Source organism: Lingula anatina, chromosome 4 (assembly GCF_051362555.1).
Source record: "Lingula anatina isolate TDL-2025a chromosome 4, LinAna3.0, whole genome shotgun sequence".
NCBI classification, from domain to species: Eukaryota; Metazoa; Brachiopoda; class Lingulata; order Lingulida; family Lingulidae; genus Lingula; species Lingula anatina.
Genome location: NC_141770.1, coordinates 26,936,066 through 26,947,318, shown reverse-complemented (window position 1 = coordinate 26,947,318; position 11,253 = coordinate 26,936,066). Strand labels below are relative to the sequence as shown.

Below are 11,253 nucleotides of genomic sequence, written 5' to 3'. Positions count from 1 at the left end.
GTCAACAGATTTCAACCAAATTCATAATATTGTTGCATATATAGGAGATATTAAGATTGAAGGCAACAATCCCAAAAGAAATCATTGGATATAATTATAATATGATATTATATGTTTTGGCCATTTTTGGCTTGATTTTCAGCTTCGGTCAATAAAGCCACTTCATAAGCAAATATGTCAAAACTGATGACTTTTTAAAATTAATTGAAAATTTACCTATTTAAACCAGCCATTTGCCATTGAGAATATGTTACTAAATTTCAGTTTAACCCACAAACTAACGAGCCACACCCACTTTTATGACCCCACCCCCCAAACTCACTTTTCTACCAAGCAATGTTCAAGCATTCATATCTCTCTTTTTGCAGGCTTGACAGCCATAAAATTTTATAGGGATCCTAAGCATATATTGGTTTCATCATACAAATTTCAAAAAGTGTGTTAAACACAACAGAAGATATTGAAAAAGTGCCTCAAACTTTAGCAATTTTAGCAGAAAACCAAACGGCCGAAATCAAGATATCAGTACATTTTGAGATAATACCTTCCAATAATCAAATTTAATCAAAGACTCACAGCCAGGAATTCAAACTATGCTTTGATAAGGGCAAATCTATCCAATTTTTATAAATACAAAATGGCTGCCATCAAATATGTCCCAAAATACAGTTACCCTAATTCCTCAAATGAAGAGGCCCATTTTTGCATTTTTTTTTTTTTTTTTTTTATTTTGAGATCTGTAATTCAGGATTGCTCAAATAATATTCTTTTCAAACAAAGCCATACAACTTCTGAATAAATTTAAATTACTAGTGACAAGTTATTCACACCCCCCCCCCCCCCAATTTAATAAGTTATTACTGTGCATATCCAGTGTCATCAGCATTGTGTATATACCTTATTTTCAGGGAGCAATAGAGAAAAAAATTACAAATGATTTTTCTAAAGGTAAAAGGGAATGACTGTCTCATTTTATCAGTTTTCTCAAGTGCAACACTAATTAATAATTAACTAATTAACTTGAAATGATTTATATTGCATTTTTCAACCATTCTTTTTCCTTTCAAATGATTCATAGGCTTTGTAAATACATGTGATATCTTGATATCTATATTCTTTTTCTATAAAGACAAAACAGAGTCAGCAACATACAATGACTGGAGGAGTACTTTATTTTCATATTATCAATTGGACAGTAAAAGAACAAAGCAGTTACTTTTTACAGGAGTGAAATCAAGTTATGAATCTCCAAGGTTCCAATATCACGGTCATCTTTTCCATATACTGAACACAACAGTGATGGGTAGTGTTCCACAGATTTTAATCTTATAACTGATTGATCCCCAAGTTTCTTCTTCTGGTTGAGAGATCCAGGGTCTCCTACAGTAATGATAATTCAGCAATCTTAGAATAAGTGTGGTAACTTGAAGCAACATGCCACTATAGTTTAGTGTGACTGAACTGTCAATTGTCAATATTTGTCAATTCAATGGCGCCAATCCTCCTTTCCTACAAAACTGATTGAGATTGCCAAGCCTAAGATGCACATTTGTTATGGGGGATTGACCCAAGGTGGCTCTAAGTCCAATAGAGGTTTGCCAGGATATCCACTACTGCGTCTACCTGAAGATGGCAGGACAGGCTGTCAAAAGAAAATGTATTAAACATATTTTAAACTCATGTTAATTGCTGTATAAGAACAATTACTAAATAATATTCTGATCAAACACATTGCATAAGTATAAAAAAGGAAATCAAATATGCATGATTGTAGCTACCAGAATTTCATGATAGAAAAAGAAACAAATGAAAAAAATGTAAACCTTTTTTCTTCTCCGTGGAAGTGTTCCAGTTGGTGCTCACATCTGAATCTGATGAATTTGCCTGTGCAATTTCAGGTGACTTTTCTATTATTGTCCGTAAGATTGTCCAGGTCAAGGTTCACATACAGGCCTAGAATGTAAAATCTGAAAAATAAACATTACATCAATAAATGCTTTACAACAACAGAGGCTTACTGTGTTCAGAATAGAAACTATTGTAGCAGGATCAATCTATCTCAGCGGAATATCACACTCAGGCTCAGTCAGCTTAATTGTCTGGCACGCCCCCTTGCAAAGCAACATGAACAACATAATGGACCGCAAAGTTTTCCTGATTTTACTAAAGTACTTTTAGTTACAAGTGTCCTGTGTAATATGTAAGTCTTGAAAATTGAAGCACACTGTGTTACAAAGTCACATAAAGCTAGGCGGTTAACTTCAACTTCATTGTAAACACACATAAATCCGCATAGTGAATATAAAACTAAAATATAAAAAACTGCACAAGTAACATCCCCTAAAATGCCAAAACTTGAAACTGAATTTGTGTTACATACCTTTGATTCTGGGTAAGAAATTTCTAATGAAGATTTCTTCAAGCTCAGTATAGTCCTTAACTGTTTGTGTTATGATAACACATGTAACAAAGCCCTAGAATTTAATGCAAAAATATACTTCATAAGTTAGATACACAGTTAATTCTTTTCAGCATACATGTTTACCATGAAACAGAAATCAAGTAAAACTCTGTGAATTGAAATATACCAGTACGTCTTTTAAATTTGCTTAATATTCTTTATATTACTGAATAATATTCAAACTTATTATTTAAACTGGTTTGAGTTTTTAGTGTATCTGATTCTAGTATATGTTTGCCACCACTGATCACTTACCTTACAACAAACATCCAGAGCTTAATCGATGAGATGGATATATTGAGGAACCCAAGCCTGACAACAGTCTAAAGTGGTTCAACCAAAAATGCAAATTCTAAGGACGACCAGCTGCTATGGTCATTTCTTGTTATATTCTGGTGCACACCAATCCTTCTGAGATGTACCCAAGCATCTCTAGTGCGTGTTCTTCATAAATTTAAGAAAGTATTATGTTTTAACACTGTGAAGACGATGTGCTTTGCTCCACAGTTGCTCCGGTGATAATCCTAGTACCCGCCATGTTGAAAATAGGTCACAGAGTTAGCATCGTTATTTTACATTTAGTTTCTATAGCATAAACAAATTTAAAAAATGTATTTAAGCTTCATAAGTTCGTCTGCAAGGCAAACATAATTATTTTAAGGGCTTTTCACAAACCTATACATGGTTTTGACTTATTAATTTAGTTGAAGAAACAGTTTAGCATTTAAGTAGTATAAAAATATTCGTTTTTAGGCCCTTTTTAAAATTGTTATAGTTCTTATTTTACAAGGTTTAACACAGATTTTATTTTACAAAATTTATTTTTCAACCCTTTTCTATCAGCACATACCAAAATTATATGGATACAACCTGCAAAAAAGAAGTTGTGTGCATTTAAAGAAGGGGAGGGGGTCAAGCATATGGAAAACATGCCTTATTAGAATCAACCTTGTGTGGTCATGACAGTGCCTTTTTAAAAAAATCTGTACTGGATATTAAAGGTCTTTCCTTAACCTATCATGTGGCTTACCTAAATAATTCCTTATGATGTACATGAATTTTTAAAAGAATATTTAAAATTATAACTTTTCAAGAGCTAAAAAATGCTATATTTTGGCAAAATTGCCAATAAAAGATCTGCCCCCATATCTCTAAAACTAATGATCCAAAAAAGGAAAGCCAGTGGCTCACAATATCTTTTATGTTGATGGTTTACCACACCAAAAATTATAAAAATCTGCTGACCCCCACCTTGCCGCCTTCTGACTGATCTGTCTGGCTTTCTCATGGACGCGCTCTTAATGATGCCTATGCTCTACCGGTGTAGTGCTCTGTACGAAGCTTATGGTGGCCATACTTGTTATTAGTGTCTGTGAACTCAGGATGTTGACCCCCATGGTATAGTTGATGCCCCAACTCTTGTACTATGCATTTAAACTTTCCGTAATGCTCTCAAAAGTGATGTCTATTTGAGGAAATTATGCTGTTAATGTTGGCCACACACTCTCGTTCCATACATGAAAATAAATCAACGTATTCATTCGTGCTTTTATATTTTTGTTCAGTATACATACCTCTGCCAGTTTTGGAGATGTAAGGGACGGAAATGTTGCAAAGGTCAGTTCATGGTGAGAAGTAGGTCAAAAGGTCAATTTCAAGGTCACAATTAGACTGCCAGGATATGACTTCCTGTAAAAGTTTGATTAGTTATTATGGGCGTGTCTCTGCTATTTATGGAGATATAAAGGATGGGAAAAGTTACAAAGCCCAGTTCATCGTGAAAAGTGGGTCAAAGGTCAATTTCAAGGTCACGAATTTAACAGTAACCATGACAAGCTCCACACCTAGACCCTAGCACTGACAAAGCCCAAGATTTACGTGGATCGAGTTTAGATTATATGTGACCTCAATCCAAGAGAAAGGTATGCAGGCTCTTGTAGACTACTAGAAGGAGAAGCAGTAACGTTGTAGTGACGTCAGAGCCAACGGAGCCGACAGAGCCGGCGGATGAGACGGACGAGACGGGTCTGGACTAAAACCATGTGTACCGCCAGCGCCGCGCTGGTGGTGCAACTAAATTTGGGTGGCACATGAAAGCAGGTGCGTCAAGAGTTACGCTTAATCAGCCCTCCTTTATGTCTGCCTTTACATAACGATGGAGTTTGGTAAGGTCCGGGTTCTCATACTTTTGTGCTACTGCATTAAACCTTGTCCCTGGAGGTTATTCACAAAATATCCCGCCCTTTGTATTATTACTCTCATCAACACAATGAATAATACTGATAACGGAACTCCGCCTGTTTTGGCGTTTCTCAGAGGTGAGATAGGAAGTTTCCCAAACTTTCATCTTGTAACATTCCCTCTAGTGTAAGGAATACGTAATATGAAACACCATAGCTTTCAGCCCTAGTCAACTCATAAGAATGTCTGCCACACCTAGTAAAGAAGTTTGCCAAGCAGCATTGTGACACGTATTGTGACAATAATACATAAACAGTTTCAATCAGTTCAGGGCTCCGTAACTCAAAGGCATCTCGAATTGCGACCGAGCGCAAGCGCCTCTATTCAATAACTCGCCCCGTATAATATCCTCGATGCTTTCGAGCTACGGAGCCCAGGTTAATCTAAGTGTTATAAAACGCCGGCTTGTTACTCCGCAGTAGCTCCGTTTAACTTTTCTGTTCATTTCATCATGGCGACCGCGGAGTTTTATTCTTTTTCTCTTAATATTATTCGCGTAGAGGCGTTGTATTTTCCCTCCATTACAACACACGTTTGTAACTTCTCCGTTGTGGATACCCAACTTTTTACAGAAGGCTGCCGGGAAGATGCTGCCTTTAATAGACCTTGATAATACAACAAATTACGAGGAGCTTCTTGTACAGCAGTGCAAAAGTTTTACAAAGCAGTTTTTATAAATGCTACGGTGAAATGTCTTGCAAGCTATGGTATAAGTAAGGAAACTTAGCATTAATTTTTCCAGGTCTTACATCAGTCTGACTTCATCTTCTACAAAAGTCTGAATCTGTACTTTGTTTTCGTTGCGTCTCCCCTTGTGTACATTGCAGAACGCCCCGTAGAACGCTGCAGTTTTGTTTATTGATGAATTGTCCAATTGGCCTGAGAAAAGTAATGAATTTCTAACCAAAAGTGAATCAGTTATTTTAAGAAATGATTTTTCAAAATAAATGCTTTTTTAATCATCTAAACAAGTCGAATATGAATGAATAAATGAATGAATGAATTTATGAATGAATGTATGATTGTATGAATGAATGAATGAAAATTGAAGAAATGAAAGGATGCATGGATGGATGCATGGTTGAATGAATACACGAACAAATGTATAAAAAAAGGAAATTCATAATTTTTAAATTAAGGAAGAGACGTAAATAAAATTAAATCAATAATTACATTAAAAATATTATTCTTTACATATAATATCATATATGTCAATATTCCTTATGACAGCATTGATCAATAAATACAACTTCATGATTTTTTAAATTCATTTATTTTTATTTTATCTGAAAGGTACTTATTTTGATCCCAAAGAGGATCCTCCCCGGCCATAGCCAGACCCTCCTTGCCAGGACAAGACATGCGTGATATCATCGCTGACGTCATCAACTTGACAGGGGTCGCTGTTCTTCAAGACGAGCAGAAATTGGTCTGGAGTGACAGTGCCACTGGGGTGTTCTAAAAGTGCTCTTATGATGGAAACAGTTTCTCGGAAATCCTCAAGAAATCCGGGAGCTTCTTTTATGCCATAGCCGTATCGAGTGACGTCATCATAGCTGCTGACATTGAAAATGACGTCATACATTTATCAGTAGAACCAGCAATGCGATTGGTTCATTTTCCACAGTCGGGCCCCGATTATTTTGGGGAAGTAGGACTGAGAAAAAGGTACGAAAACGTGGAATACACGGCAAACCCCGACTGGAATTAATGAAGTCGTGAAAATTGATTTTTTAAATTTATACTTCAAAATGCGTGAACTGTGCCCTGTATCAGTTATGGCATAAACTCAGCCTTATGTCAATTAATGCATGAACTCTGCCTTGTATCAATAAATGCAGGAACTCTGCCTGGTATCAATAAATGCAGGAAATCTAGGTGCCCCGTATTCATTTATGCTTGAGCTAGCTTTATCTTGTTATAATTAATGAGCCCTGCCTGGTATGAGTTAATACATGAGCTCTGTCCCTTATGAAATATTTTCCATCCCTGTCTCCTACTAATGAAGTCGTGAAAATTGATTTTTAAATGTATACTTCAAAATGCGTGAACTGTGCCCTGTATCAGTTATGTCATAAACTCAGCCTTATGTCAATTAATGCATGAACTCTGCCTTACATCAATTAATGCATGAACTCTGCCTTGTATCAATGAATGCATGAACTCTGCCTTGTATCAATAAATGCATGAACTCTGCCTTGTATCAATGAATGCATGAACTCTGCCTTGTATCAATAAATGCATGAACTCTGCCTTGTATCAATTAATGCATGAACTCTGCCTTGTATCAATAAATGCATGAACTCTGCCTTGAATCAATAAATGCAGGAAAATCTAGGTGCCCCGTATTAATTTATGCTTGAGCTAGCTTTATCCTGTTATAATTAATGAACCCTGCCTGGTATGAGTTAATACATGAGCTCTGTCCCTTATGAAATATTTTCCATCCCTGTCTCCTACTAATACATGTCATAGTAAAATTGTCCCTCAAGTTGACAATAGAGAGAGAGAGAGAGAAAGAGAAAGCGAGATGTGCACGAGTACACGCACACACACACACACACACACACACACACATTACTACACATGTACTAGGCAAGTGAATTCTAAAGACCCAGTCAATTTATGTCGGGGTGAGTGAGGTCGTGGACTACATTTTGTAAAGGATGTTGATAAATTATAGATCTCTTACATGTGCAAATCTACCTTTAGGCACACAGAATTTAAATGTTTCGTGTATACTTCAGAGTAAATTCCTTCGTAAATAATCATATTCAAGAGGAAATAGAAATTTCATATTTTTTCTGCTGTCGATTTTTTTAAAATTTTTATTCAGTCTTGTAATACGTTTATTTTATATTTCATTTATTGGTTGCATATAAAAGAGAACATTTATGCAAATGTAGAAACAATGCCATTAGCATGTACAGTATTTCAATAAGGGATATGTGCACTCTTGGCAATCTCTGGCACGGTTTGCTTTCCGGTAGTCGCAACTTACAACACTAATTTAAAGCTTCTTCTTCTTCTTCTTCTTATTATTATTATTATTTTATAGTACTGTTACACGACAATGCTTTTTACTTTAGTGTATCCGCATAACTTTAAAACCTATCTCGAAAAGACACAGCAAAGCAACATAAACAATAACGGTACAGGGTGGTGGGAACAGTGGGCCACACCCCCTCCACCCAAAGTTTCGAAGGTGCACTGTACCCCCCCCCCCTAAAAAAACAAACAAATAAATAAATAAATAAATAAATTTGCATCACTGTTAGATCCGGGTTTGTGTGTGTAAAATAAATGAGAGGTTAATTATATATTTGGCTTAGTTAAGACTGCTTAATTCGGATAAGCGACTACGTAAAGTAGTCTCCATGATATTGATAGAAAAGTACGTAGCAGTAGATGTAGTTGACATATCATTAGAAAGTGCAGTCACCGTTTTAAGGAAAATTCCGCGTCAAAACAATTACATACAGATTTATGTTACAGACGGTGTTAATAAGGTTATCGGCTCTTGAAAATTTAATATTATACTGTAAGTGAAACCTAAAAGTCAGATCAAATTTAAAGTCCTTATACAAGGGGTACAGAGGGCTGCGAGGGACGTATGAGAAATTCCAACAACTAACAAAACTGATTAATTTGATTAAGGAAAGAGGAGGAAATCACATTGTAAGTCTCAGAACCATTAAGTTACCTGTCTTATCGATGGGCTTACCTCAGTGAGAGAGACTGCACCGGTCCACTGTGAGAGATTTGATATTTTATATAACCAGATTATAACGTGAGGGTATTTCTTAAAAGGGCCCCCGCGCTCAGCAGAGTCAATTTTTGGTAAAATTAAATTTAGCAACTGAGAGTGAAGTTGTGAATAACTTGGAAGGAGGAGTAACCCCCCCCCCCCCCCCGCCCCTCCCCCCCCTCCCCGTAGCGTTAGGACTGTCAACATACAGGATTTATCGCTACATCAAACTACTTGGATTATATAAAAAGCCTCACAGGTAACATCTAGGACCAGGACGAGGACGTAATGCCTCAGTTAACAACTTCGGAAACGCCCATGTCAAAGTAAACGGGTACAGAATGTATCGATTAATTTAACAGCTCGAAGTGAAAAGAGCCTTATAAGTAGCATTCAAGACCAGACGCATCAGTAATGCCTCAGTTAGCAATTTCGGGCACACCCATGTCATTGTATACGTGTACAGAATTCAGCGCCTCATTAAACACTTGGAAGTGAAAAGAGTCTTAAAAGTAGCATTCAGGCCCAGACGCGGAAGTAAAGTAAGTTAACAACTTTGGAAACTGACACACCCAGGCTTTAGCATAGCGGAAGTCAAGGTCCAGAGAGCAACACAAGGCTCTCTGTTAGGGAAAACGTACTTGTTCAGGTGATAGAATATATATGTACACTGTTCGTATCCTTTTTCATCCTTTGACGATTCTTCCTTTACTTCATGGCTTTCCATTATTTTATATTATTTTTTTTTATTGTCTTTTATTATTTACCTTAATTAAACCGTTGAATGTATCCCATATGCTAGGTGATAAGTGCATCAATCAATTTCTTTTCATAAATCAATTAAAAAGTCGTAAACGGTATCGTTTTATGATGTTTCAAACTGCTAGTAAAAGCATCCACAGTAGTTGACCTTGTGGACCCTCTACCAGGTTATTATTCTGTGGATGCTTTTGCTGCACCAGAATTTAACCAGAGACATATCTCTTCATATCTAGTGAAAAATCAATCTGTGGCCCTGGTAGAGGATAGACCTTGTGCACAAGTATCACAAAAAAGAAGCACTTTTATAGCCAAGTCTGTATTGAAGAAATTGCCATTTAAGCACACAGCTACAAGTTGAGCAGTATATCTTCATGTAGTACAAAATAATTACTGTCGGGATACAGAAAGGTGAATTTCAATTATGATGACGAAATTCGAAATATATGAACTGGAAAACGAAGTAGTCAGGGTATGTCTCAATGATAAAGGGAAACCTGCTGAAATTTTGAGTGATATCAATCTTATGCTAAATAAAAGTCTCACGCATATTGAATACCATACACGTTATAGTAGGCATGTGAAAAGGAATGATATTTTTACATACCAGTTCAAGAGACGATTTCATGTTTAACCTCCGATTCCGGATTGCAGCGTGCTTCTTCATCAATGTGAAGTTAAATGTACTCTTTACTAAACATTTTGTATGTGTTTAATGTTACATTTTCCAACATTTATGAATATAAAGCAAACTATGATGCTTATTCTAAGCGAAAAGCGTGCTCACAAGATCGGCGCCATGTTGCCCATGTCCCAATGTTGTTAACCAGTATCGTGGACGCGCAAATATATATACATCATGTGTACATGTAGGTCGATACAAGATACAATATATTCCATACGCAAGTTGTGTGTGTGTTTGTGTTTATATATGTGTGTGTGTGTGTGTGTGTGAGAGAGAGAGAGAGAGAGAGAGAGAGAGAGAGAGAGAGATGTAGAGAGACAGAGAAGAGAGAAAGAGAGAAGGTCAAAAGGTCAAATCGACTTAATTTAGCAGATTGTATGTCAAAATAATTAATAATTAGGTCCCAAATGTCCTCTGTTGCTTTATTCTACTGACCCGACCTCAGTATGATTTCTAAGCCGACTATTCATAGTCGTTTTGCTGGGCTCTGCGTTGGTAGGCTGCTAAATGTGCATGTTCACCGATAGGTGTCGGCTCCTCTCCTCCGAAGCTTAACTTCGTGTACGCTATCTGCTCCTGGTCGTCCTTTACCACAATGCTTTCATAGGGCTGGTCTGGGTTCGAGGCACTAGTAGCACCGGTTTGCACTGTCCAAGGCCCCGTATATTGTCTCCCATCACTATTCTTCTCCGTTCTGTGTTTTGATGCTGGCAGGACTTTGGCGTTTTCATAGGCAACATTGTCGTAATCCTGCGCCTGGGTAACATCTGGTGTCGAGGAGCGTTTTGTCCCTGGTCTCCGGCCGTTGTTCCTATAGCGTCGACATACAAAGAAAACCAAAATGGTGGTGAGGACGAGGGCTACAATGATGGCAAATGTCACGCCGATAATAACATCTACTGGCGCTGCTGCAACCCCATCTCCTGGAGCATCTGAGTCAATTACCTCCATGTGTTGACCTGTGGTAAAATTATGAGCCAGAACGTAACATGTTTTAATTCATACAATGCAATTTCCAACGGTTTATTATTAAGTTGATTTTCATATTATGTCAATTATACATGTATAAGTGGGCGCTCAGGGTAATTCCGTTCAACCTCTTATCAATAACAGTTTGCGCGAGCCATATGAAGGATGCGTATTTTAAGTCTTTTGCAAAAAAAAAAGTGACAACAAGTTAACTTGTATATGGCGTTGGAATGGCAAATAATAGGACACCATCAAACGGGATTGACTATGAAGCAGATTGCCAGGCAGGTCAGATAGCAGCAAGTTAAGTTCCCAGTCTGGTACTTAAATGGCGTTAAAAAAGCATGTTCGTTGCCTGGAAAGAAAATCCATTATTATTTACCAATACAT

General features: G+C 37.0%; 1 long non-coding RNA gene across 2 annotated transcripts; it reads right to left on the bottom strand.

Moving 5' to 3' along the window:
• Window positions 1-1,149: 1,149 nt before the first annotated feature.
• On the bottom strand, window positions 1,150-3,752 carry LOC147762683 (uncharacterized). 2 transcript variants are annotated; one of them, XR_015334069.1, is made up of 4 exons: window positions 2,717-3,752; window positions 2,381-2,474; window positions 1,824-1,967; window positions 1,150-1,642 (listed from the first exon to the last, which is right to left on the bottom strand). It is a non-coding gene; the product is annotated as an uncharacterized LOC147762683 (long non-coding RNA). The 2 variants fall into 2 exon arrangements; XR_015334070.1 differs by having other exon boundaries at window positions 1,864-1,967.
• Between the last annotated feature and the right edge of the window lie 7,501 nt (window positions 3,753-11,253).